The sequence below is a fragment of the Nycticebus coucang genome, chromosome 15, assembly GCF_027406575.1.
Source record: "Nycticebus coucang isolate mNycCou1 chromosome 15, mNycCou1.pri, whole genome shotgun sequence".
NCBI lineage: Eukaryota > Metazoa > Chordata > Mammalia > Primates > Lorisidae > Nycticebus > Nycticebus coucang.
Genome location: NC_069794.1, coordinates 79,341,678 through 79,368,256, shown reverse-complemented (window position 1 = coordinate 79,368,256; position 26,579 = coordinate 79,341,678). Strand labels below are relative to the sequence as shown.

At 39.5% G+C, this 26,579-nt stretch overlaps 1 protein-coding gene across 4 annotated transcripts in view; it reads right to left on the bottom strand.

The window, feature by feature from the left end:
• The window catches only part of MTUS2 (microtubule associated scaffold protein 2), a 749,188-nt gene that overhangs the window by 715,055 nt on the left and 7,554 nt on the right, over positions 1-26,579 (bottom strand). For 2 of the 4 annotated variants that reach the window (XM_053563400.1, XM_053563404.1), the window contains exon 2: positions 18,909-18,981. The gene's annotated coding sequence lies outside the window, so the exon portion shown is untranslated. Of the gene's footprint in view, positions 1-18,908; positions 18,982-19,812; positions 19,904-26,579 lie in introns of all 4 variants that reach the window. The other 2 variants (XM_053563402.1, XM_053563401.1) reach the window with 2 other exon arrangements.

Below are 26,579 nucleotides of genomic sequence, written 5' to 3'. Positions count from 1 at the left end.
CAAAAAATAGCCAGGCGTTGTGGTTGGCACCTGTAGTCCCAGCTACTCGGGAGGCTGAGGAAAGAGAATCCCCTAAGCCCAGGTGTTGGAGGTTACTGTGAGCTGTGACACCACCGCACTCTAAAGAGGGCAACAAAGTGAGACTCCATCTCTAAAAAGAAAAAGAAAGAAAAGTAGCTTTCTTCTTAGCTAGAAGAAAAAAGATCTCCTTAGACCATTTTCAGTTTAGTTGGCTAGCCATAAATGCACAACTTGATATTCTGTAAACACATTTGTCAGAGAGATTTCCCCAGATAAGTGGCAGAGTTCCAAAGCAGCAGATGCACACAACTGCAAACATCAGCACCACTGCTGCTGCCGGCCAAGTGAGAACAGCGGCCCTGTTTCCGGCGGATGGCCCATTATTGCTGGGGCTTCCAAGATCCTGCCTCCTCCTCCAGCAGCTCAGCCAAGTACCAGGCCCTTGGAGATGCCCAGTTCAGCCAGCTTTGAACTGCAGCCTCAGGAAGTGCCAGACGGAGCAAGCATTCCACTTAGTTGGCCATGCCTGCACCCCAAAACTGCTATAGAAGGTTTCTGGACAATCTGGGACTTTGGTACATATGTAGCCATTCATTGACTCAAAAAAATACTTAGTGTGCTTACAGATGTAATGTGTCTGGCTTTGCAAGGCAGCACTCTTCAAACTGGAACACACAGACACTTTTCAAGGACACTCATTTTCAGAGAATCCGTCTACAGATTCTTATCTTCTATGCGTACTTCTCCCTAAAAGTGTTCTTCCTGGAACATCTTTCCTCCTGGCAGCTGCCCTTTCTTGTGTGTGTGTGTTTTGAAGAGAAGAACGCCCCTCAGGAATCCTGAATTTTTTGATAATACATTGACATATCACTTTCCAGTGACAAGGAGACAATTCCACATTTTGGTGTACCAATAAAGACTGGCATACTTATCAGTATGTACTTTATTTGACATGTGGGGAATCAGTGCAGGTAATGAGTTACACAAACGAAGGAAGAGCTGATAAACCAACTAGGAACCCTGGAGCAACACCCAGACCAGTTATTTTCAACCAGTGTGCCATGAGAGGATCTTAGGTGGGCTGCGAAAATTTCAAAAAATCATTCATTACATTATTTTCAGAAGAAGTTCAAAGCACAGTAAGTGCATTCTTCTTTTTTATTCTTTCTTTTTTTATCAACATAATTTAAGTGTGCTGTGGGAGTTTACCTATAGGCTCAAGTGTGCTGGGAGATTAAAAAAGGCTGAAAAACACTGACCTAGATGCACGAACGCTGCAAAGCCAGCACCACCCCTGAGCTGGAAGGACAGAAGAGAGGAACAGCACCCCCATGGGGAAGCTGGAATCCCCACGAGTCCATCCAATGGGACCTGGAACTGCCAGGAGATTCCGTAGCTACTGAGATGCCGCCAAGGTCAGAGTGGGGGAGGGGGAGAAGACACCCTTGGGTTCCTCCACAGAAAGCCTATCCAATCGCCTGGATTCACATTCCCATGGCTAGACCGAAAACAGTGGTGTAACCACTTTTATTTTGTAAATATCAATGTTTACAATAACCCAGAAACCACTTTGCTACTTTTTTAATTTATGATACGACTTCTCAATGTACCTTTTAAAAAATGGGAGAGTGCACATGCTCTTTTAAGATTCTTTTCGGAGGTATTGGTACATGAGGAAAAAGTTTAAAGACTTCTGCACTGGGACGTGCAAACATAGAGCTGTCCCCTTCCATGTATTCAGACTAGCAGGGCAGGTGGGGAAGGAGATGCTGAACTGCCGCTGCTGAGAGGGCTTCAGAGACAGCTGATCCTCACAAACCCTCTGGGAGGCAGGAATTGTTGGCTTACAGGTAGACACAGGGTCTCAGAGGGTCAGTAAGCTGCCTGAGGCTACCTTTAGAAATGACATAACTGGAATTAAAAATCAGACCTGTTTAGTTCTGCAATTTCTTGTGGGGTTGGAATCACTCCCTGATTCCAGGTGCAGAGAAGCAGCATGTTATAAAATATTCCTAGAAGAGTGTTTCTCAGACTGTCATGTGCATACAAATCACCTGGGATGCTTGTTGAGATGCAGATTATGCTTCTGGAAGTCTGGGATGAGGCTCAAGATTCTGCATTTCTGAAAGGTTTTCAGGTGATGCCTCATTTGCAGACCACACATGGACTAGCAAGACCTTCAAGCAGTGGACACTAGGATTTCTTAAGGGGATACCCCTAACAGAAGCTTTGAGCATGAATCCCCCGAAACAGGTATATTTGTTTATACATTCTATATCACATCTATTCTGACCAGTAGATAATATAACAAATCATATTATGCCATTAAGATAAGATACATTGTTACAATAACAGCAAGGATCTACATTGTGAACAATCCGGATGATTTTGAACTTTTTGGCTAACTTCTTCTGTAGCAGAATCATCACTGGTTTCTCCTTGGCTAAGGCAATTCTCACACAAACAGCAGTAGAAGCCATATCAATTCTGCCACCTTCTTAATGTTCATTTGCACTTTTTAGCCGGATGGTGTTTTTTAAGCTATTTATCTGTTTTGTTATGGTTAATGTAGTTAAAACCAGATAATGTAATTTGTAAATCCACTTAACCCCACTCACATATACTGCAAAAAGGGCAAGAGTGTAACAGTGTCACTGCTTCCCAAACTGCACGGTGACCCTTCCGCCAGCTCCCTTGGGACACCTCAGTTCAGAACGGTACAGGTGACTAAGTAAAGCTATTCTGTGTCAGTCCTTATAGAAAAACATAATAAAGCTTAGTTTCTGTCTCAACATCCACCCCCTGCTGAATTTTATGAGCCTCTCAAAGCACCCACTTTGGACACAGCCCTCCTAGAGAAGAGGTTTTACGTATCCAGCTAGAACACAGAGAACAAGACGGGTTTTCAGAGTTCAACATGCTGCTGCTTTGCAACCACGTGCACTTCAGAGTTTTACAAATGCATAGAGGAAGAAAGCATTTTATATGGAATTTTTGGAAGATTAAATTCTCACAAACATACACATTCTCTGAACTATTCCCTCCCTTCCCCATTTCTCAAATTTAAAATCACTTCCAACCAGATCCAAAATGAAAGCATCTGAAACTAAACATATTTTTTTATTTCATATTAATGTGAGGATACAAACAACGAGGTTACAATGTTTGCATTTGTTAGGTAGTTGTGCCCTGCACCCAGGAGGTGTGCCATACACCCCTACATTGTGCCCATTAAGTAGGAACATATCAACCCCCTTCCTCATTGCCCCCCCGCCAACTTGAAGTTTTCTGTTATGTGGATATGTATTAGATCATCTACTGCAGTGGTTCTCAACCTTCCTAATGCCGCGACCCTTTAATACAGTCCCTCATGTTGGGACTGGAAGGTTGAGAACCACTGGTCTACTGGCTTCATATTAGTATTGAGCACAGTGCATACTTGCTTTTCTATTCTTGTGTTACTTTACTAAGAAGAATGTGTTTCAACTCCATCCAGGTTGATACAAAAGATGTAAAATATCCTTTTTATGACCAAATATTCCAAGGTATGCATATTCCACAGTTTGTTCATCCATTCCTGGATTGACGGGCATTTAGGTTGTTTCCACATCTTGGTGAATATAAATTAAACTGCAATAAACAATCTAGTACAAATATCCTTATTATAAAATGATTCTTTTTCTTCTGCAGAGATGCCTGGTAGTGGGATAAACAAAACATTTAATATAGGCGATATCACAAAGACAAATTCCATATGTTCTCACTTCATATGTGGGAGTTAAATAGTAAAAGCAATTGATCTCATGGAGACTGAAAATGATGGTTGCCAGACGCTGGGAAGGGTAGCAGGGAAGGCGGATAAAGTGGGTACAAAATATAGCTAGGTAGACAGAATGAACAACAATTTGATAGCACAACAACATGACCATAAGCAAAAATAAGTTGCGATATACTTCAAAATTACTAGAAGAGTGGAATTGGAATGTGCCTAACACAAAGAAATATTAAATGCCTGAGGTGATAGATATTCCAATTACCCTGACTTGATTAATTCATATTTTAGGCCTGTATCTAAACATCACATGTATCCTTTAAATATATATAATTATGTACCCATAATAAACATTAAAAAATGTAAAGACATTTAAATAAATAAAATAGGTACCATGATACAACAGCAGACACATTTTACATCATCAGATGGCTTTTACCCATAGGAATCTAGCAGGAAAATTTCTTCCAAAGAATTTAGAAAGTCTGTAAATTTGTATTACCCAGAAACAAACTTCAAACTCCTGGACTTAGCGATCTTCCCACCGCAGCCTCCCAGAGTACCAGTGTTACAGAGGCACGAGCCACCACTTCTGTCACTTGTTCTTTTAAGTGACATTTAACATGTGCCTCCTCTGTGCCAACCTCACTCAGCACAGGGGAAACAGCTGAGAACAGAGCTGTAGGTTCATCCTCCCAGAACATCCATCTGAGTTGAAGAAACAAACATATAAGCATGTAATGTGGTGATACGCTCTGAAGGGAAAAAAAAAAAATCAGAATAAAGAGGGTGGGGAAAACAGGGGTGTGCCAGCTACCTTAGGAACAGGGAGAGGAGGAAGGGTTCGGGGCTTAACTCTAGGTGTGACAAAAAACAAGTGTGAGCAGAGAAGTGATGTCATCTCAGGTAGGTCTTAAAGCTCATGCTGGCTGCTGTGGGGAAAAGACTTCAGGCGACCAAAAGTGGCAGCAGCACACATCCAAGGTGCCACCTCCTCTGGGGAGCGGTGCCTCCAGCCCAGAGCTGGGCACCAGGTCCTATTCAGCTGCTCCTTCCCTCTCTGGACACACAATCCCTTTTGAAATATGCATCACTTCTCTACCAATTCTGCTTTTGCAATTTACATATTTTTAAGGAGGGCTCCAGGCTTGTGCATCCCTCAGGTCCCTGGTCAGTATCGCAATTGCTTGCTCATTTGTCTACATTTCCTCCTAGAGTCTAAGCTCCCTGAAAGCAAGGACCATATCACACTTAGCTCTGTACCCGTGACACCTGCCTAGGACCCAGCACATAGTAGTCACACGACACACATTTTCCGAATTATTTAATATATGCATGTGATTCACTGTTTTTGAGACAAGCACTCTGATTTTTTTTTTCTCTAAATCAGCAATAGCAAGCTTTGGGGTACCCCTGATCATTCAACACAATTTCCATTAAAACCCATGGCCAAATGTATGTGATTACATGGCAGGAAAAAAAAATTGGAATCTTTCAGATTCACTAGCCCTACATTTAAATTATGTGACTATTATGGCTTTCTATTGCCAAATCATGGATCAGCCCAAGTGCTCATCAACCCATGATTGGATTAACAAACTGTGGGTATGTGCATACCATAAGAAAAGATGGAGACTTCACATCTTTTCTGTTTACCTAGATGGAGTTGAAACACATTCTTCTTAGTAAAGAAGAATGGAAAAAAAGTATCTAATGTACTTAATACTAATATGAAGCCAATATATAAACAACTACATGCCCACACAACAGAAAAACACAAGTACAGTCCTAGCGAGCAGGAAGGGAAGAGGAGGTAGGAGTGGGGAGGAGAGAAGATCCTTGGTAGGATCTCACCTAATGTGCACGACAGGAGGGTGTTGAGCATGCCCCTGGGTGAAGGGCTCAACTAAAACTTGAACTTACTTTAGAAATGAAAACAATGTAACCTAAAGAATTGTATCCTCATACTAATCTGAAATAAAAAAATAATGATAACTCCTAGAACATTGCCTGGAACACTGTAGGTTATCAATAAATATTTGATGAATAAAAATAATATTAAATTTTGTAAATGTTAACAAATTTCTTATTTCTCATATGTCCACTCCAGATATATTAATATTTTATGATTTTTCTCTATTTCTTTTTTTTTTGTAACATTTATTAATTTTTTTTTATTGTTGGGGATTCATTGAGGGTACAATAAGCCATGATTTTTCTCTATTTCTTATACCAACATAAGTTACTGCTAAGATACAGGACAAAACACAGCACAGAAAGAGCCCTCAGAGACATCTCCCAGCTGCCTAGCTTCAAGCAAGAACAAGCTTCCATCCTTTTCACAATATATTTTAACTTGCAAATAAATGATTATTGTCATTTAATAGCAATATTCCCCTCCACTTTGGCAACTGAAAGATATACTCAGCTGCACACAGAAAGGATAAATTTTCATCTAAAAATAAATGAAACCATGGTAAACAGGCAACTGAATATTCAGAACGCAAAAATCAAGGTAAAGTTTCTCTATCCAATGATCCCATGTGAATCGAAAACAAGTAATAAGGACAGGTATAATAATGAAATTTTTACACCCAGCAGGAGATTTTAATTTTAATATATCTGTCTGAGTTTTGCTGTAAAATGAATCAACTGTCTAAAGACCAGTCTCTAGGATGGTTTAGGGACATGCTTCAGAAATGCTGCACAAAGAATGAACGTTCTCTGTAGCAACATTAAACTTCATTTTCACAAGTCCCTTCTCCCTTCCACTGTTTAACACTTGAATGTTAAGCATACCCTCTGGGAAATTTATGTTTTTAATATTACTCTTGTAAATAGAGCTGATCAAAACCACTGCTGTTGGGAATTGCACATAATATTGCAAAGTTCTGAGTTGAATCTGGAGAGGGACTGGGGTCCCTGGCGAGACAGACAGAATGCCTAGCCCAGCAGGGTTAGCTCTGGCCAATTAGTAGAGCCTGCCCTCTATCCCTGAGCTTGCCAAGAGACGAGACCAGAGCACAGCAAGAGACACACACACACCTTCCATATTATACTTTGGACTCTGAAAAAACAAGGTCTGCCTTTATTCCACCTCTACCCAAAAACTGGATGTACACAGGGGAACTTATCTCTGTCTAATGGTAGGATAGCACTTACACTTCTGTCTGTTTCTAGGTCTGGAGTTTGTAGTCAAGATATAGGCACTCCTTCAGATGCTTTGTTTTGTCCAGGTAGGTGTTGTCAGAATATTCACTCACATCTTAACCAAACAGGCAGGGCAGGGTGCTGTGTACAGACCATGGCAGGAGTTCATCCCATGGGCCCCTGCTGTACTAATGGGAGATGCTCTCTAATCTTTAGCACCTGTTCCAATGAGCATAAAAAATAAGAATTTATCCCCAATTACCTGTTCTGAAGCACCTGAGATTCCTATGGAATGAATTCTGATAAACCACAACTACAAGAAGCTTCCTTTGGAGGGAGTGAGAGAGGGAGAAATTAGATTATTAAAGACTTTCAAAATAAAAAAGCTTCGGAAAGGTTTCATAAAAGGTGTAGAATGTGACCTGAGTCTTATCAAAGAAAACTCAGAAGAGGTAGAGAGGAGAGAGAAAACCACATTCTCAGACATAAAAATGTCACAGGCAATCAGACAGCAACAGCACAAGGCGTGCTCAGAGGAGATGCAGAGAAGTCTGGCCAGAGCAAAGGGTTCACACAGGACAATGGTAGGAGGGAAATTGGGAAGAATCGGGTGTCCAGCTTTTCCCAGCAGAACCAGCACAGATGGCATCCACAGGGCAGTGCAAGGTGCTGTCTAAGCTGGCTCTCACTAGATCACAGTCTGTGCCCCGGCCATAAGTAGCGCTGCCAGTCAGCTGGGCTTCAACTCCCTCTAAAGACCGTGTATTATGCCCATTTGTTTTCCTATTATAGGTTTATGTTGAGTTTGCTTTTTGGTGCAGCTATTTGCTTAGAGCATATTCCTCGGTGGCCCTCGCCCAAGTGAGCTTTTTATGAACTTCTGCCTGTTCAGCTCCCCACACAAGCTGAAACTAGAGATTTCTTCCTTAGTGTCTCCCTTTTGGAGAGCCAGGTGTCTTATTTTTACTGACCTAACACTTTGAATCTTTGAAATGACTCATAAACTCTGGCAGCACATTTTCCATTTAATGAACTGGGAAAGTACAAGGAAGGTATTTGGGAAACAAATAAATGCTACTATCTTCTGGAATACGTGCATTTATGCACCCATCCAGAAAATGAATATTCACTGTGGACCGTGTTACAGGGTCTGTGCTAGATATCAGGTACATTAGTAAAGTTCTCCAAAACATACTAAGCAATAATCAAAATCATTTGTCTTATGGAAGAAATAATAACAACTAGCTTGTTATAAAAGAACATGCAGCAAAAGCCAAAATAAAATAAGAGGCCGACAGCGAAAAAGCATTACCGTCCTTCCTCCTCCCACCTCACCCTCCAACCCCTTTTTGTTCACAGTCGTCTTTTTTATATGTTTATAGGCACATGCGATTTTAGATATTATAAAATTATTAGGAGCAATATAGGCTATTCATTCCAACCATGGTTTCTCAATCAAGGCGGTAATGATGTTTGGGGACAGAAAACTGGAGGGGACTGTCCTATGCATCACAGGAGAATGAGCTTACCCAATAGATGCTACTAGCACCTGCCCAGCTGTGACAACCAAAAACGTCTCCAGACACAAGTGAATGTCCCAGGGAGAGGGGGTAAAATCAACCCCAAGCTGAGATCTAGACCATTCAGGCCAAAAATATTCTCTCAACAAAAGCAGAAAGATTAGTCGGAAAGAGGGTGGGACTAGAATCCAAAGAACACCCCCTCAAAAATCCGCAAGTGGTATTTGCTTTATTAATTACCACTTTGATTTTGCAGATCAAAATTGCAACATTTGCAGGATGTGAAACCTACAGATAAGGAGAGCCGACTTGACTGTGCACAGATTTGGTTAGCCCTCATATCCAGAGGGACAGCTGTATAATTTAATCCTTTTGACTATTATTGTTCTGATAGTATCTAAAATTATTTTTCAAAATAGCAGTTATCATACAGTACTACAGATATATAATACCTACGCCAAACCAATACTTATTGTGTGTGCCCTGGGAAGACATTTAGATCACCCAGGAGAATGGAAGAAAGTGTGGAAGATGGTAACAAGAGAGTCACAGACAGAGAAACCAGACCATATAGGGAAGAAAATATGTCAACTGTGAGCAGCTTAAGAAGGATGGAGAAAGGGGGCTTGAGAGTCCCATCTCTGCACATCCCTGTTAACATCTTTTAAACCATATTTTTGAAATTATTTATCTATAGGGCTACCCGTGAGATGGTAAATTCTTAGATTTCAGAAACCAAATTTTATTGTTTTATGTCCTCAGCAGCTGACACAGTGACTAGCACAAAACAGGCATTTAATAGACATTTATATGCCTAAACTATAAAAGTAATAGGTAGCAGGAAACATGTATAAACCGTGGAGTATGTGAAGGTGTGTGTAGAAATATAACGCAGGTGGACATTCCAGTGGACTCCAGCGGGAATATCCCTGGGCCTCAGTCCCCCGCTGCGTAGCATGCCTACAGTGGTGAGGGGTGTCAGAAAGTTTGCCTGCATAGACAGAAAACTAGTTTGGGGACATCTAAGTAAAATACAGCATCTTAGTAGAGACAGGATATCAGCAGAGCAGCAAGAGGATGAAAAATCACCCTTGAGCCAAGATAACCTAGCCTGAAGGCTAAAACCATAACTGAAACTGTCCTCTTCTCCCAGCCCCTACAGCAACTTTGTTAATTACTTAGAGAATTGTTCTATGATTTAGTCCATCCACATTGATGACCTTTTTATAAGACCACTCTCATGATTGAGGCATGACACTTTACTCCTTCATTCTGTAAATACACACCCTAAAATCTTTTTTTTCCTTTTTTTTTTTTATTGTTGGGGATTCATTGAGGGTACAATAAGCCAGGTTACACTGATTGCATCTGTTAGGTAAAGTCCCTCTTGCAACCATGTCTTGCCCCTAAGAAGGTGTGGAAAAGGCTCTTGGGAGTTCGGTTTGCAGCGGCACCCATCTGCCTTGGTATAAGCTGATGCAGCGGCTGTCTCTCCAGGTCTCAGCAGATTTTCTCACAGAAACTCTGTGTAGAAATTTCTCACGTTGTTTCTCCCTTCATCTCTGGACTGGGCTGTTGATAAAGCCCCCCACTTGGGGAATTCTCAGTCCACTGTGTTCCAGTCCACTGTGCTCCATCCTGCGCACAACATGAAAGGTCTGTATTCCTGCCAAAGGATGGGGCATTATCCTGTAGGTAAAGGTATGTAGCAGAGGTATTATCCTGCAGAGAAATGTATGTTATCAGGAGGGAGGGCTGAGCCTGCTGGAGGCAGAAAGCCCAAGTAAGAGCCAGTCTGCCTTAGTGAGCAGGCCTAGAGACCCTCTTCCCTCCCCGGCCGGCTCTCCTCCCAAGGCTGAGCTCTCAAATGACAGGTATCCAGAGGCTGCAGCTATCCATGGCCTAGCATTAGAAAGTGTGATTCCAAGGTAGCATCAGTCTTCACGGTTATTGTGTGTGCCCTGGGAACACATTTAGATCACCCAGGAGAATGGAAGAAAGTGTGGAAGATGGTAACAAGAGAGTCACAGACAGAGAAACCAGACCATATAGGGAAGAAAATGAGGCTTTCACTGCAAAACCACCTTGCTAAGGCCTTGCCAATCTTCCAGAGCAATGACAAGTCAGAAGACACAGTGGAAAGAGTGGACAGGAGAACTCTTGAAAAATCAAAAAGTCTGGAAAATTTCAAGTTTTCCTTAGTGTCCCTAAACGCCAACCTGGGTCTAACACCCCCCCAGCACCTTTCTTAGGCCTCCTCCCGCCTTCTCCTCAGTGTCCCTAAATGCCAACCTGGGTCTAACATCCCCCCAGCACCCTTCTTAGGCCTCCTCCCGCCTTCTCCTCAGTGTCCCTAAATGCCAACCTGGGTCTAACACCCCCCAGCACCTTTCTTAGGCCTCCTCCCGCCTTCTCCTCAGTGTCCCTAAATGCCAACCTGGGTCTAACATCCCCCCAGCACCTTTCTTAGGCCTCCTCCCGCCTTCTCCTCAGTATCCCTAAATGCCAACCTGGGTATAACACCCCCAGAGCACCTTTCTTAGGCCTCCTCCCGCCTTTTCCTTTGGACCAGTCACCTTCTCCCTCTTCCCTCCCATTGACAAATCGGAGGTGTCAAAACTCCATTCTCAGGTTACTAAAAAGTAACAACATGAGTCAAAACTTCAGGAGGAATTGAATAAAGTCCAGGTATCAAACACTTTGATCCTTCAAAGGCTTTTCAGCACGGAAGTGAAAAAAATTTTGTCCTCAAAACCCCATTAAAAGCAAGTAACACAAACTGCTGCTAAGCTCCCGTGGAGTGTCAAGAATGATGAAGGGAAACATCTGAGGAACCTGTCGAAAATTACTTTATTCTTGTTATGGTTATTATTCATGTTATTGTTGCTTTTGTTCTTATGTTTGTAATGGGTATTTTGGGGCAGTGCCTGTGGCTGTAAGGGATAGAGCGCCGGTCCCATATGCTGAAGGTGGCGGGTTCAAACCCAGCCCCAGCCAGAAAAAAAAAAAAAGAAACAGAATGAGCATGTAATGGGTATTTTATAACATATTTAACTTTGACTACCTGTCCTTAGGTATATGAAAGGAAATTCAATATTATCTGGCATTTTATTTTCTATAGTAAATACCTCCTCTCAATGCTCACCTTCATCACCTCATTCCAAATCTTTTCACTGGCTCTCCAGCTTACAGTACATACCGTCAAATCAATATTCCTGTAAAAATCATTATTGTATTATTCCCCTTTTCTGAAACCCTAGTTTCAAGATTCTAATCCCTGGATTTTTTTAGCTTGATTGATCCTGGAGGCCTTTTCTGCTCTGAGCCATTTTATCTAAACCAGAACATCTTGGCTTGGTCTTGCCCCAAATCACCCTTCCACTTGTCCAGTTCAAATCAGTGTGGACAAGTCTGAATCCACAGTAGCCTCTTATCATTTATCAGTCATAATTTACAGATTCCTAGGCTCCATCTCAGTTTCCTGGTTTACTAAATTAAAATCTCTGGTTTGGCCCATAAATTTGCATTTTTAACAAACTCTACATATCGGTCTTAAATATGTTAAAAATGTAAGACACTTGGCATGTAACTGCTAGTTATCTGCCTGCCCACTAAGTCTGTAATATAAAATTATATAATAAATCATTTACCCAATTATTCAGCTTTTATTTTATGAAGTTACATTAACGCTTCTGCTTAAGATGTATTTATTATCGAATTCTTCCTCTAAAGATCTGATCTAAAAGTTCGTCTGATATTATGAACTTCCTGTTTTGTAATGCAGAGAATATCAAAGAATGGCTTTTCATAATAAATTGTTTTATGAGATTTTAATTAAAAAATCATTGGTTTTGTTAAGTTGTGCATCTTCTTAACAAATCAAACACTGTTTTGCTTGTTGAATGCATAACAAGAACAGCTTCTACATGATGCAGAAGAAAACATGAGTTCTTCTGACAAGCGGTCTATTAAAAATGCACTATAAGTGGCATACTATTTGCACATTTGTAATAGTCTGTAGAGATTAACCTGCCCAGATCATTTAATTTCTCCTAAACAGGAAAGAAGGAAACAGAACTAAAATATTTAAAGGACACAGATAGCTTTTGACTTGATGAACTCAGAAGTGTATCTGTATGTCCTGATGGATGTTAAAATGCTTAAGTGAACTGACGTGCATCTGAAGTGCAAATATCCGAGTATTTGCAATGTAATTCCTTCAGGTATTTTGGTTATATAGAGAATGACTATTTCTTTACATTAAACTGTGATGAGAAAGCCGCCCTGGATTGGCAGACCTCAAAAATGTAGGTTAGATTTCCCCATGGTCTCTTACGTGGCTTCCATATTCAAGAATGATGATTCCATTAACAAACTAGTTCAGATCAGGGCAGTTATGTAAAGGCCTAAACATGCTCCATGATGCCAAATCTTAACTCAAGCAGCTCTACATTCTTTTTTTTGTTTGTTTTTGTAGAGACAGAGTCTTACTTTGTCACCTTTGGTAGAGTGCCGTGGCATCACAGCTCACAGCAACCTCCAACTCCTGGGATTAAGCGATTCTCTTGCCTCAACCTCCCCAGTAGCTGGGACTATAGGCGCCTGCCACAACGCCCGGCTATTTTTTTGTTGCAGTTTGGCCGAGGCTGGGTTTGAACCCGCCACCCTCGGTATATAGAGCTGGTGCCCTACTCACTGAGCCACAGGCGCCGCCCCAGCTCTACATTCTTATAGGGTACTGTCTAATATATCCTGAATATCTAATATGTTCTGAAGGAAGAGTAACCACGAACTTCACATGTCTTTTTATTAAAAAAAAAAAAAAAGCGCTAAGTTAGCAAGTCTAATAATGTTAATTTATTAAGAAGACTTTTAAAGATAGCTTCTTGCAGAAGAAAAGGGCAACATTTACGGTGTTCTATGCCCAGCACCACTATATCATTGGGTGCCATCCTTGTCATTTCATTAAATCCTTGCTGAGCTACAAGCCAGGTCCCAGCCCATTTTAAGATAAGGCAACTGTACTATAAGTGAGATCACACTGAAAAATGCTAGAGCCACTACATGACCCAGAGAGCCACCAAATTCCACATCATCCTTCCTCATGGTTTGCTTATGAACCAGGTACTGGCTTGTAAAAGGAGAAACCACCTTGATCTGGGACCTCCACTACAAAGCCAGTCCTTCTGTTTAATAAGTTAGGAGTATATGCCATGAATAAAGATGTTTTTTTCCCTTCTAAATTCTTAAATGAAGTGTTCCTTGCTCTCTCAATATGTCTCCGTGCTGCTGAATGAATAAAAGCTACGTAAATCTTCCTGTTTTCCTCCAATTGACATGAAAGAAGAATTTTGCTTCCCATAGCCACAAGTTTCAAAGTTGCTTCATTCATTTTAGAAATACTTGAGCACCCAATATGTATTAGGCATTCATTGATCAAAAGTGCCAGAAAAATAGCAGTTACTAAATATACAAAATCCCTGCCATTATAAAGTTTCTATTCTATAATAGCAATGAGTGGAACCTACAAGCACAAGATTTCAAGATCAGAAAACACGCCAGACCTCTGCCCACGTCCCATGTGCCAGAGCTGTTCCCCAAGCCACCTACGGTCAACTCCTTCTGAAATGGCTATTCTTCCCCTCCCACCATCTAAAAGGAATATCCCTCTATTAGCCGCTGAACATTAAACACACACGCACAGAGAGAAGCATACAACTTTCTAAAAATCAGGACACGAAGCACATGAATAACAACCACATAAACAGGATGAAGAATTAAATACAAAATCCCTTTCAGGAAACAGCACATCTCAAAAAAATATGTTTTTTAAAAAGCCATTTAATTCATTCTGCTATCATTAGACAGAACCAAACTAAACCTTCAAAAGAAGAACTATAAATGGATCTCTAACTGATCTCCCTATGCAAAGTCCCAGGCTCCTGCCCCAGGAGATCACTGCCAAATGGCAGGCGTCAGCTCAGATTCTCAGTGCTTCTACCAGGACAGGGAGAAAAATCCACATTGTACTCAAAATGTACAAGTAGAAGCACTAACACAACACTTGAGTAATTACCCATTCGTTTAGAATTCTTCTGGAATTTCTGTGATAATTTCAAATACGATGAACTCTTTTGACATGGTATGAGTATCACAGGCCCTTTTCCAGGGTTCTCCTTGCAATTCAACATTAAGTAGATATGTGCTCAAATATTACACAGTTCCCTGCTATCTGCTTCTGATAGCAGAAACGAAGTCATTTCGTTCGCCTACTGGCATGCTTACCTATTTAACTGCCAAAGATGACACCATGCCAGCATGACCCCACACCCCGTGTATGCCCTGGTGACCTAGTTTAATAAAATCTGGCCTCAAGTCAGACCACAGGCTTAATTCCTCACTACAGCAGCTAGATGATAATACATTAATACACAGGAGAAGAGAGTACACAGAAAACCACGCAATCTTATGCATCGTTTGAAAACAGACAACAAAGCAGCTTATATGGTTTCTATCATCTTAACAGAATTGCCCATGTGGCATTTACTAAATCTGCGTTTCCTTCTCAACAACCAATATCCGAAAATTCTGGGCTCTGGATCTATGGATTTAAATATTAAAATATAGTTGGTCTTTTCATCTCCTATGTTTTCTGCCTAAGGAAAAAGATAGATTAGGCAGAGAAGATGAACCTCACCCTCCCTGAAACACTGGACTCTGAGACCCTGGTGCTTCTAATCTATTCTTAAGGATCATTTTAAAGCAGAAACTAAGATGCAAATGAAACACTGTCAGCTTTCTTTACATTCTCTATATCTGAGGATACTTTAGTCATTTAGACGTTTCAAAATCACAGGACCCTCTCTGATAGAAAAAATTATATATAGCCTTTAAAAATCTCTAACCTCTGGGAAACAAACTGTAACCAATTAATTCCCTCACATCTCATTATGTGGCACCAATTTATTTCCAGGATGCCTCTGACCTGGTTCAGCTGGTACCTTCTAATGATAGAATTACCTGCTCAATTTTAAAGCAGTCTCAGCAATGAGATAGGCTGGTCTAGAGTTTGAGAAATTAAAAATACCTTTAATTTTTAAGGTATTTAAGCCAGTCCAGGTCCAAGGAGGTGGGAAAGCCTGGGGGTTAGGGGCATGTCTGGCTGCCAACCTCACTCCACCCTTCACCTCTCAAAGCTGAACGATGAGGCGCTGTGGCAACACCTTCCTCATAGGGCATCATTAGGAGCAAATGAGATGATGAGTGTTCCAGGCTCAGCACAGCACTGAGCAAAGCACACTCACTAGGTGTGAGTCATCATTACCAGACACACGGTGTCAGGTCATTCTGCTCCATTCAGCACACAATGCCATATATCTAACCCAACAGCCTCCACGGCAGGACAACCTAGTAACTTCCCTCTTTAAAAAGCTATTCTATGTCTAAATCTCTCTTGCTGCAGAATAGAGAAATCTTTATATAATCACAATCAAGGCTCTGTTCTTAAAAATAACCAGGACAATTATTTGAATCCTACAGTGATAAAATATTTCAATCCAAAAATTAGAATATGAAGATTCATGCAGTGAGAACACCAGATCATCATCCGATCTATCATTCTGTCTCATTTTAACATTCATTAAGCAGGTGCTTTCTCAAATATCCCTCAGTGTTTTCTAGTAGCAAATATCATTCTCTCTACTGAAAGGTAAGGAAAAATGAAACACAAAATTATGAGCTCAAAATCACACGCGTCAAACATCAGATCCAAAATATCTTCATATTCTCTTTCCTTGGCATTCCACCCCCTCCAAAAAAAATCAGACATAGTATCCACAAAGCAGGCCAGGTACAGTGGCTCACACATGCAATCTCAGGACTTTGGGAGGCCAAGGTGAGGCAATCATTTTAGCCTGGGAATTTAGATCAGCCTAGGCAACAAATGAGATCCCATCTCTACAAAAAGGGTTTTTTTTAAATTAGCTGGACATGGTTAACACACACCTGTAGTCCCAACTACTTGGGATGCATGAGCCCAGGAATTGGAAGTTGCTGTGAGCTATGATCACGCCAGTGTACTCTAGCCTGGGCAACAGAGGAAGACTGTCTCCAAGAAAAAAATCCACAATGTAAAGCTACATAACTATCTGTGGGGAAAACTGAATAATACAAACTTTCCTTATCCCTTGTCCCCTTTTCCTTCTGTCTCCTCCACGCATGAACAAATAAAAACACTACGTTATTTCTTTTTTTCAAAACACAGATCATTTGTGTGTTGGTGAGGGGAGATTCCAGATGCCAATAACATCAGGGCATTTCACCCTAAATCTCACAAAGGGGTTTCTTTTTGATGTTTCTGTGATTCTGTATTCAGAGAAATCAAATCCCCCACCACATACATGTATCATTTGTCCATGATACAATAAGAAAACAACCTTCACATCACAAAAAGAAACAGCCCCTTGAATTTCCCTCTAGTCAATTCTGTACCCAGCACCTAAGGAACCAAAAGCGTTTTCTTAGGCCATACGCTTTTGTGTCTATGGCCTGGCATCTTTTCCAACTGCCACTTCTTTCTTCTCATGTTTCCTCAGCACCACCGTGGCTGCTTCCAGCCCTCCACCGCAGCTACCCAGACATCCCAGTGGCACCACCATCCCCACCACCCTACATATCCACCACCTCAACTCATGACTCCAGATCCCGTGACCTCCACAGCTGCCACCCAGCTGAACTGTGGGAGGTTTTCTTCTATATCTTTTCTTCTTTCTTTGATAATTTTTCAATCACTGGTCACACTCCCACTGGCAGCCCTATATCAGGTTCCAGAGTATTGCTGCATCCCCCTTACCCTGTTTTTTGTAACCAACATCAATCAAATATACATCAATGCCAATGTAATAGCTTTTGTTTCGTCAGAAAATTAACTATAAAAATTTGTAAGTAATGAAGAGCCATCCAGTACTAATGTCCTCAACATTCTGAAAGCAGCTCCCTTTATGGGGGAAAAAATTCCAGTAGCGGTCTATAAATAAAGGTTACTATATTAACATGTAGGGAATCAGAAAGTACATTCTATGTCACTACATGGCAGAAACTCACTCATAAATTTGGTTTAAAACAGTTTAGGTTTTTCTTTTCTAGTTGCACCCCTAAAAAGCTCACACTACTCTATTCAAACCCCAAAACTATAACTACTATGCATCGGGTAAGTTTCTTTGAAGCCACTCACATTTCTAATCAAAGCTATACCTCAAACTCTTGTTTTTCTCTTCTGTCCCCTATGACCAGACCTTAATAAAAAGATACACTAAAAGCCCAGATCTCACTGCTATGCAAAATGTCCCTATAATAAAACTGTACTTCTACCCCGTAAATATGTATATTGAAAAAAAAATTTTAAAGCCTCTCTTCCTTGGAGTCTACCACCAGTTGAATTGCAATACAGCAAAGCCGGTCTGCAGGCTGTTCAGGCCGTGGACTGCACAAGAGCGACGCATTTCAGGAGGCACCAGTGTCATCATGAGCATCTCCACCAGTTTGAAAATTGTTTGTATTTTTATTAAAACTTGGATGATTTAAAGATGAGTAATTTGATTATTTATATTACAACTTCCCAGCATATGGCACTAAAGTGCCTTGTTCTAAAAATCAGTGTAGGGCGGCACCTGTGGCTCAAGGAGTAGGGTGCCGGTCCCATATGCCGGAGGAGGTGGTGGGTTCAAACCCAGCCCCAGTCAAAAAAATAAAAATAAAAATCAGTGTAGTTCAACAATTTTCCATCAGATGGAAGGAAAATGTCTCGTGGAAGGAGTGCCTTTGTCTAATTCACACAAAGTGCCATATGGACTAGCAGCAGCCCTCAGAAACACTCTCAAATGTTTGAAACTTTCTGTGGCTTTCTTGGCTATTCACTAAAGCTTCTGCTCTTCATTTAATAGACTCTATTTGCACTGAATTAGCTTTTCTTCTGCCAATCTGGTCTTTTCTCAGTAACTTCAGTTTTCAAGGACATCCTCAAATTTTAAAGCAAGCCCCCAAACACTACTGCAGCCTCCTGTCCTGTGTCTTTCGGTTGCTATTACTAAACATGTTAAAAACAATGTGATACCTTTTGTCACTAAAATTAATTACCACCAAAAAAGAGATGTCTATCATAGACACACTTCACAAACTTAAAATCGCTAACAAAATAATGTTGCTTGAACTTGAGTTTCCATCAGGATTTGAATATATTCCTCACATCTTACAAAGAGCAAAATTAAATTTAGCTTTTAAATGAGAATTCATTTTCATTGACTTGTTTCGTTGATGGTGTCATTTACAAAACACTAACACCAGCTATTTGCTTTGAGCAGCAGGAAGTATTAAACAACATTTGACAGGCAATTTTAGACCTAAGTCAGATGGGATAATAAATCAGGTAGAAATCCACATAAACTCACCCTGACCTCCAGAAAACAAGTTTTACCGCCATGGGTGACAATTTGCCCTAGTAGATAATCCAGCTGTGGGAACCTTAAAAAGAAAAAGATATAGGAAAATTTAGAAGAAAGGAGAAAGTTTCAGGAAAGCATAAACAGTAATTTCATTATAATAAGTCTTCTACAGGAAAATAAAGTTAGTTCAGGACTGCTTGAATCTATGTAGCAATTATATAACAAAAAAATTCTTCATAATTAGAGTTGTTTCATAAACTCACCATTTTTCCAATGGCTGAGTCTAGGATTTTAGAGATACTTAGTCGTATTTTCAGATTAATCCTCAATGGATTACATTATTTCCATTTTCTTTCTATATTAATCCCCAAGTAGTTAATGATCCAAAAAACTAATTCTTAAGTACACCATACAAATGAGTATCTTAAGGACTTAAGACAGAGCTTTTGTCAGGGGAAGAATGTCTCTGATATAGGAATAATCATGTCCATTTTATATATAATAATTTTCTTATACTGAACCAAATTTGTACTCTGTCCTGCTTCCTTATTTTCTTCTAATTCAGAAGAAATTTAAAAAACCCAGGAACTATGAATCCTATAATATTAATATTAACATTAATCAAGTCCTTAAGAAAACTCTGTTTCCAAACCACTTTCTTCTTTAGAGAAAGCAAAATACTTTCTTCTCTAAAGTGTCCAACAGGAAGATTAGTTGTTAGTGGTAGAAAAGAGACAAATTTACCTCCCAAATGCCCCTGGTGTAGCTACCACCTGCTGTTTAGGTGAGTTATACAAAAATCACTGATATTCAACCATATTCTATCTCTAAAAGGGACAATTTCATAATTTTTTCCAAACAATAGAATTGAAAAACCAGATTTATAAAACAATAACAATTTCAAAACTACCTACTGCTCAATATGTCATTTTTCTGAACAGCATCAATGGTGTGGCATTATTAACTGTGGTATATTATCCATTCCAATTTATCAATGGTACCTAAAAGAGATGAATTACCTTTAGCATTCCGAAGGGCTTACATGGGTTTTTTCAATTCTTTCTTCCCACCCCGTCCCTATTTACAGCCAGTTCCCACTCAGCTTCTACTCTGCAACATACAAATCTTCTCCAAGAGCACAGATGTGACAGGGAAAAGCTGAGGGTTGGGAGGCAAAAAGGTGAGAGTGAGAACGATCATCTCTATAAAGGGCAGGCAAAAAAGAAAGCATGCCAGAGTGAGCGAGGGACACAAGGCAGGTGTGGATGGAGGCAGGAGTCAGACGCCATGGGAGGAGCAGAGAAGGGCTGCCTGCTAATCCAGGACAAATGTGGATGGAGATCAGCCCACTGCCTTGAGGAAATGAAGCAGGTCCCTGCACCAGTCCCTGTGCAATGAAGGGAATTCTCACTTCTATCTGATAATAAACTTAGTAACCCATCCATTCTAGGACACAGCACAACATCACCACCGGCACCACAAACAGTATCAAAACCATCCCCATCACTATCAATGTAATTCGAGGTATGCACCCCACCACTGGGACTAAAACCCAGCAAATCCAGGCCATGTGTGTACCCGAGGTATAGAAAATATACACGTTCACATTGTGTTTTCTAAGAGTAGGAAAGGGTTTAAATAATTTTTCCTCCCACAAGGAGACCCACTGATCAGCAGCCTACCATGAATTGTTTTTCGCATGAAAGAATGGCCAGTTGCAAAATAGAGTTTTTGATCTCTTTTTAGAATCAGCCACCTGTTTTTCATTCCCTATTTTTTAAAGGATCAAAATCAGTATTCTCAATATGCAGAGTGGTGCAAAAGTCCAAGTTGACATACTAAGTGAAGTCTATCATTTTGTTCACATCCAGTTTGAAATTTCAAACAACATTAAGACCATGAAAGGAAGAGCAGAGCAGATCCAACATGCAGAGGCTCTCTGTGTTGTTCCAGTAGTGACTTTCCCTGAGAACCGATATTTCAATCTACTGTGGACCAGTGTAATGTTGAGGGTAAATCCATTCACAATGGCAACAGCTCAACGATACCACGAATAGTAAAAGAAAAGGAAAGTCATCATTGTTGCAAAGGGTGTGGCCACAGAGGAAGAACAAGCAGGAGAGCCTTAAATTAACAGACCACTTAGAACTACGCACTGTGGAGGAAAGTCGGAAAGTGATCTATGCTCACACCTCCTGGTGAAGGGCTCAACTACAAGAGGGACCTTACCTACCAAGCGCAAACACTGTAACCTAATCATCTGTATACCCTCCCATTAACCTGTAATTTTAAAAAAAAGAAAGTGATCTATGTTAATAAAGAGATGTTGGTATATCACATGTAACTGTGAAGTTTCTCATCTTCTGATCTAGACCTTTTGCTGAATTATGAGATTAACAGGTTGGTAGTGAAAAACAGGACCAAGGTGAGGCAGGGTATTTGCCTTCAAGGGAACAAAAAAATCCAGTAATCAAAGACAAATAATTGTTTATATCTTATGTTTTTTATTTTAGATTAATATGAGGGTACAATTGGGTTACAATGTTTGCATTAGTTAGGTAAGGACCCTGTTGTAGTTGGACTCCCACCCAGGAGGTGTGCCAGATAACCTTACATTGTGCCTATTTGGTGAAACCTCACCAGTCTCCCTACGTTCTCTCCCCCCATCTTCCTTTCCTCTGCCCCCATCTTGCATTAAATTGAGATTTTCTCTTTGTGGACATGTATTACTTCGTCAAATGGCTTCATATTAGTATATTAGATAATTGTTTTTCCCTTCTTGCAATGCTTTACTAAAAAGAATGTTCTCCAAAGACAAGTAATTTTTTAAATAACAGTTTTACTGATGGGTAATTCCCCATTTTAAAGTGTATGATTCTATAGTTTGTAGTATATTTACAAGCTTGTGCAACTATTACCATTATCACATTCCAGAACACTTTCATTACCTCCAAAACAAACCCATACCATTAGCAGACACTCCACAGTCCTGCCTGCACCCCGCCCCTGCCAACCACGAATATATTTTGTCTCCTTGAGTTTGCCCATTCTGGACACTTCATCTAAACAGAATCATGTACTACGTGGTCTTTTGTATTTGGCTTCTTTCTCTTAACAAAATGCTGTCAAAGTTCAGCCATGTTGTACCATGCTTCAGTGCTTCAGTACTTCATTGCTTTTTATGGCTGAATAATACTTACTGTGTGAATATGCTACATTTTATTAATGAATGAACCGGTGGTCATTCGGATTTCAGGTTGGTGCTATTAGGTACAAATTCATGTGAAAGTTTATATAAATTTTCATTTCCAAGTCTATACTTCAGAGGAAAATTGCTGGGTCACATTGCCTACACCTTGAATAACAGCTTTTCAATTTCTGGGGGTAGGGGAAGATGGCAGCTATGATTCTGATAGGGATTGCATAAAATCTGTAGATCAATATGGGAAGCATGACACTTTACCTATATTAAGTTTTCCAACCCATGAACATGGGATATCTTTCTACTTTATTTAAGTTCTATAATTCCTTTCAAAAACATTTTGTAGTTTTCAGTGTTGAAGCCTTGAATATATTCCATTAAATTTATTCCTAAGTATTCCATTTCTTTTGATACTATTATAAATGTAATTTTTTCTTAATTTCATTTTCAGATTATTCTCCATAAGTGGTTTGTATTTACTGATCTTTCATATAGCCACCTTACTGAACTTAGTTGTATTTTTGGAGGGGGAGGGGGTTGGTTTGTTTTGTTTTTGAGATACAGTCTCACTATGTCACCCTTGGTAGAGTGCTATGGCATCACAGATCACAGCAACTTCAAACTCTTGGGCTTAAGCAATCCTATTGCCTCAGCCTCCCAAGTAGCTGGGACTACAGGTGCCTGCCACAACACCCAGCTATTTTTCTGTTGCAGTTGTCATTGTTGCTTAAGCTGGCCCAGGGTGGGTTCAAACCCAGCAGCCTCAGTGTATGTGGCCGGTGCTGTAACCACTGTGCTATGGGCACCAAGCCCTGAACTTAGTTTTGTATGTGTGTGGCATCACTTACACATACATATTTTCTATATACAGGATCATACCATCTGCAGAGATACTTTTATTTCTTCCTTTCCAGTCTGGTTTATTTTTATTGCTTTTTCTTGCCTAATTGCCTTACATAAGACCTCTAATAGGATGTTGAATAAATATGGCCATCCTTGCCTTGTTCCTTATCTTAGGAGGAAAAGTCTTTCACCATTAAGTATGATCTTAGCTGTGGATTTTTCATAAATGCCCTCCATCAGGTTAAGGGAGATTGCTTCTATTCCTAGTTCTGTTAAGTGTTTTTAATCATGAAACACTGTTGGAATCTGTCAAATGCTTTCTCTGTGTCTAATGAAATGATTATGTGACTTTTGTACTTTATTCTATTAATGTGATATATTACATTGATTTCCATGTGCTAAACCAACCTTGCATTACTCAGATAAATCCCCCTTAGTCATATAGTATAATCCTTTTATACGCTGATTTCCATTTGGTAGTATTCTGTTGCAGATTTTACATCTATATTCATACAGACTATTAGTCTGCACCCTTCTTGTGATATCTTTGGGTTTTGTATCTAAGTACTACTGGCCTTAAAGAATGAGTTGGGAAATATTCCCTCTTCTGGAAGAGATTATGCAAAACTGCTGTTAATTCTTTAAAATTTTGGTAGCAGTTACCAGTGAAGTCATCTCAGCCTAGACTTTTCTTTATGAAAAAGTTTTTTATTCTACTTCAATCTGCCTTCTTGCTATAGGTCACCTCGGATTCTTTCCTCTTGCATCAGTTTGGATGTATTTGTCTTTCTGGGAGTGTACTCATTCCATCTAAGTTACATCATTTGATATAAAATGATTCAGGATGTTTCTTTTTTTTTTTGTAGAGACAGAGTCTCACTTTCTGGCCCTCGGTAGAGTGCCGTGGCCTCACACAGCTCACAGCAACCTCCAACTCCTGGGCTTAAGCGATTCTCTTGCCTCAGCCTCCCAAGTAGCTGGGACTACAGGCACCCGCTATTTTTTGGTTGCAGTTTGGCCAGGGCCGGGTTTGAACCCGCCACCCTCGGTATATGGGGCCGGCGCCTTACCGACTGAGCCACAGGCGCCGCCCTCAGGATGTTTCTTTACAAACCTTTTTATTGTTCTAGAGTGGGTAGTGGTTCTTCCTCTTTCATTCTCATTTTACTAATTGAATCTTCTCTCTTTTTCTTTTCTTTTTTTTTTTTTTTTTTGGCCAGGGTTGGGTTTGAATCCACCACCTCCAGCATATGGGGCTGGCGCCCTACTCCTTTGAGCCACAGGCACTGCCCTCTTCTCTCTTTTTCTATCAGTTAGGTAAAGGTTTGTCAATTTTGTTATTCTTTTCAAAGGACAAATTTTTGTTCTTATTGATTTTTCTATTGTTTTATTATTCTGTATTTCACTTACTTCTGCATAGTCTTTATTCTATCCATCCTTCTGCTCATTTGAGGTTTACTCTTCTTTTTTTACTTTAAGGTGAAAGGCTAGATTTGAGACCTTCTTTTCTTCTGTTAATATAGCCATTTATAGCTAAAAATTTCCCCTTTTCAGTACTAATCAGGTGGCACTGCATCCATTTCAGTATGTTTTCTGTTTTCATTCATCTCAAAGCATTTCATTCATCTCCTACTTGTCTTCTAGTATGTTTTTGTTTTCATCGTCAAAAAGCATTTTTTAATTTGCCTTGTGATTTCTCCTTTGACCACTGGTTATATTAAGGAGAATGTTACTTTGTACATATTCTGTATTTCTGTAATTTCCATCAGCTCTTGATTTCTATCATCATTCCACTGTGGTCAGAGAACATACTTTATAGGATTTCAATCCTTTCAAATTCACTGAACCTTGTTCCACAACCTGTTCTGCAACATGTTCTATTTTAAATAATGTTCTATATGCATTGAAAACGATGTATATTCTGCTGTAGTCGAGTGGAGTGTTAAGATATCCATTCTAGTTAGTTTATAGAGCTGTTAAAGTCTTCTATTTTCTTGCCGATCTTCAGCTTAGTTTCAATCCATTATTAAACTATTTCTGGAAATTTTTCTATTTTTCCCTTTGATGCTGTCAGGTTTTGCTTTATATATTTTAAGGATCTACTATTAAATGCATATGTTTGCAACTGACTTGCTGATTGATCAGTACCTTTAACAACATACAATGACCTTTTCTGTCTCTTGCAATAATTTTTTACTTAAAATTTCACCTGATATCACTGTAGCCATGCTACCTCTCTTTTGGTTACTGTATACTGTTTGCATGGTATATTTTGTTCTATTCTTTTATTTGCAAAATATTTCTGCCTTCACTTACAAAGTGCTTCTATTATAGACAGCAAATAGTTGGGTCATATCTATTTAATTCTATTCTGCTAATTTTTGCCTTTTGATTAGAGTGTTTGGTGCAATGCTGGTTAACGTAATTACTGGTATGGCACACCTCTGCCATTCTGAAATCTGTTTTCTACTCTAATGTCTTTTTGCTTCTTTATTCCTCCATTACCAACTTCTCTTGTGTTTTTCAGGATACCGCTTTAATTATTTTATTTCTTTTACCGTATATGTTTATTTTCTTAGCAGTCATATTCTTATATCAATCTATAAAATTACCTTTTCTGGTATTCTTTATTTCCTCCTGTGGATTTGAGTCACTGGCCAGGGTCCTTTCTTTACAATCTCAAAGACTCCCTTTAATATTTCTTATACGGCAGGTCTGCTAGAGACAAGTTCTCTGAGAAATGGGAACGAAGTCAATTTAAATGTCACAAAGTTCACCATTCTGAGATTCAATCCTTTTTCTAGAATAAACACTCCTCAGATTGTTCCAAGACTTGGTTAGTTTTCACCACTCTAGTTTATTTTCACAAATTTTGCCACTGTTCTCATTACTGTTGTGTAAAAGAGGATTTTCAGAACGTCCTTACTCTAACAATACAGATGTGATTCCAAAGTAAATAATATTTTAATGTGATTTTTTTTAATCAAAATGAACACAAAGAAACCTGTGAACTGGGCTGTGCCAAACCACACTGGAGTCACACACAAAAGAAAAAAAAAATCAGTAAATACTTACCTATTTTATTTTAAATTTTTTACATTTTATTCATTTGTGGATTTTTTGCATAAATTTTATTTTTTTAACTGAATAAAAATTTTATTTTTATTGTTGAGTTTTTCTGGTGCTCCCTTGCTGACCCTGGGGAAAGATGATTTTCAGACCATATTTCTATTGTTTTTATTCTAATATGCTTATTCTCTCAACTGAGATATTACTGGTAATTCACATTTACATTCTTTTGCAATATCTTGGGCTATTGTCAAAATTACAGTCCTAAAATTTAGCAGAAAAATTTCACTATGTAGTTTGAGAGTAGAGGATAATTTATAACAGCTATACTAAAATAATTTCATAAATTTTCTAGTAGAGGCAAATACACTCACTTGATATAAAACTCATTACTAACAGCCAGTTAAACTAATATGATGTGAATTTTTTTTAAAAGGAATATTTGCTCAATTATCCAGGAAATTAAATGGAATTTTTAGCATGTCCACCAAAGAAACTCCAAAGATACCATGCAACAGTAACAGAAAATGCATGAGGCTTAGAAATATTAATTTCAACCAAAA